The sequence below is a fragment of the Medicago sativa genome, chromosome 4 (assembly GCF_051527215.1).
Source record: "Medicago sativa cultivar Bolivia chromosome 4, Bolivia_mono, whole genome shotgun sequence".
Lineage (NCBI taxonomy): Eukaryota > Viridiplantae > Streptophyta > Magnoliopsida > Fabales > Fabaceae > Medicago > Medicago sativa.
The window spans coordinates 5560723-5563763 of record NC_140752.1 but is presented as its reverse complement, the minus strand read 5'-3'; the positions used below and the strand labels follow the sequence as shown (position 1 = coordinate 5563763).

Below are 3041 nucleotides of genomic sequence, written 5' to 3'. Positions count from 1 at the left end.
TCAGTGTAATTACATGTGTCCGATAAGTGTTCGTGTTTCATGGTTCATAAGTGTTTTTTTCTCTGCTTCACTTTAATTGATTGATGTCATGATCATTGCATTAATCTTATAGTGAACATGAGCAATTTCAGAGGAAGAAATAAAGACGAAGTTGAAGGTGCAATGGCTTGAAAATCTTTCAATGAGTCGGATTTTGAAGAAAATGTGGAGTCATCCACTTCTGTTGAAAAGCGGGCAGCTGAGGATATATTGGATGTCACTAGTCCCTTAAAAAACACTAATATGTAGAAAAATGAACTTCATAACAGTGAATACAATACACTAGAATCATTAAGCATCAAAACTTATAAATAATCAAGCATCAAAATGTATTTCATGAAAATCATCAAGCTTCAAAACTTATAAAACTGAGTTCGTAACAAGTAAAAAAGAATTCTTATTTGTAACATTCCATCTTATTCCATCAATTCAAACAAAGTCTAAAACTCCTCAGAGACTCGTCACTCGGATAGAGAGTTTCCAGTGGACTTAATAGTGATACCACATTCAGCTTCATCGGCAACTTCTTGCACTTTAGTTCCAGCAGCAGCAAGAACGGAATCTGTCAAAGTCGATTTACCTGCAATTTCAAACACAATCGTTATTTTCTCACACGGAAAATAGTTCTCAATCATAACATGACAAAATGTTAGAATTCACTCAGACAAAAAACTAATCAGTTGTATGAAAAATAATTCAACTTTATTATCATTTGCAAAAGAGAGTTTCCGGTGGACTTAATAGTGATACCATGTTCAGCTTCATCAGTTTGGACATCTCCGGCAACATTTGGCATTTTAATTCCATTAGCAGAAAGAACGTAATCTGTAAATTTCGTTCTACGTTCTGCAATTTCAAACGCAATAATCGTTATTTTCTCACCCAGAAAAATAGTTCTCATTCACAACATGACAAAATGTTATAATTCACTCAGATAAAAAAGCTAATCAGTTGTATGAAAAATAATTCAACATTATTATCATTTGCAAAACAAAAATACTAATTATTGAAATAAATAGTATGAATAAATATGTTTTAGTCCCTATAAAATAATTATGTCTAGAGTTTAACCCTAAAGGTCTGTTTGGTAAGACACCTCAATTAGCTTATAGCTTATAGCGGATAGCTTATAAGCTCGTCTGACAAAAAAAAGCTATGTTTGGTAATGCTTTTTCACCACGAGTTTATAGCTTATTTCACGAGCTTATAAGCTATTTTTCAGACGCTATTCCAAGTAGCGTTTGAGCTTATAGCTTATTTTTCAGACGCTATTCCAAGTAGTGTTTGAGCTTTATTGTTTTTTCTTCCACTTTTACCCTTACTATTTTTTCTAAAATCCTTTTTCACCCTATAATAAATTAAATAATGATGTATTTATTAAATGCAGAATACTAACGATCAAACTCAAACTCTAAATTCTCCAGAACAATCAATGATATAACTATGAGCTATTCACCTTCACAACTCTGATTCCTGCTCGGACTCGTTCGCCGTTCCACTGATTCGTTTCCACACCCAGGTTTTCATTTCTCTTGAACTGTTATATTTTTCTTTTTAATTGTACTTCAATCGTTTGTTGGATTTTAGTAGTTTATGATATTTTTTTTATGGAAATCGTTGTGAAAAAGGGTTGTTTGAATCATAGAAAAACACCAAGTATCATTCTCATTTCTGATTTGATTGTGTTTGGATTTTATTGGTGGATGTGGGGCTTCTTAGACCATCCCCAATGGTGGTGTCTTTACCAATTAAGACACCGTACCTAATAGGTACCCCCATTGGGGATTTTTTTTTGGGGGTCTCTTAAGACCCGGGGTCTTATTTAAGACCCCCAACTTTAAACGGGACCCGCACGCTTTTAATATTAAAAAATTGAAATGTAGTGATATAAAGTTATTGATAGTTGATTAGTGGGTCCCATTTAAGAACTTTGTGTGAGATCTGGGTTGGAGGGATTGAGTGCTTATTAGGTACTACTATTAAAAAATGATAAAAGAGTGATGTGTACGTGTGGGACCCATTTAAGTACCCAAAAATGGGTGTCTCCATTGTGGATGCTCTTAGGTATTCAATTGTTCTTCATTAGAAAAACCGTGTTTGTGTATTCAAACTATCAGCTAGCTTATAAGCTATCCGCAATTTTGACCCCTATTTTCGTTTTCATACTAATTATTTGGAGAAACTAAAAGCAAAGATTTTTCATAAAAGTTAACAAAACAAGGACTAACATGGATACAAACCTTGTTTGGATAAAAAGCTTGATTGCAGCTTATTGCACAAGCACCTATCATGATAATCTCTTATGTATAAGCTATAAATAAAGTTAAATTGGCTTAAATTATAAATTATCCCAAACAGTCTCACAAAACTTATGTCAGTATATAGACTCACTCAAATAAGCCTAATCCAAACAGACCCTAAACTTGAAATTGATTTTTTTTATTTTATTTTTTATAAATTATGAGAGTAATATGAATTTAACGTTAAGCAAACAAGAAATTCTGAATCAAACCAAAGCATACCATTAAGATAATGAATACTGACATCCTCCTTACGAAGGTTGCGTTTGAAGTTCTCGAGATAACGAATCTCATCATCTGTAGCTCTCCGCTGCAAATATAAACACACAAAACAAACCAATATTCATATTCATATTTATATTAAAAAAAAAAAACTAAAAACTAAAAACATAGACTCTAACTTACAAATTTCATTCCTTCAATAAAAGTTACACATTCCATTGTGACACACACGAAAACAGTGTTGTTGAGAACTGAAAGATAAAAGATTGTTATGAATTGAAGAAACAAAAATAACTTTAATATAATACAGAAGAAACGATGAATGAGAAGAGAAGATGAAAGCTTACATGAAGACGAAGCCGACGGACGGTATCAGTATGGATGAAAGTGAGAGTGTGATAGGTTTTTATTGTTAGGGTTGCGGCAACGCTAAACACTATCACTCACTACTGCATGCATGGGCCAAGAACAGAATGGGTA

General features: G+C 32.9%; 1 long non-coding RNA gene across 1 annotated transcript; it reads right to left on the bottom strand.

The window, feature by feature from the left end:
- Positions 1–351: 351 nt before the first annotated feature.
- LOC146925732 (uncharacterized) lies at positions 352–2676 on the bottom strand. Its single transcript, XR_015008087.1, has 3 exons — positions 2562–2676; positions 790–885; positions 352–619 (listed from the first exon to the last, which is right to left on the bottom strand). It is a non-coding gene; the product is annotated as an uncharacterized LOC146925732 (long non-coding RNA).
- Positions 2677–3041: the final 365 nt, after the last annotated feature.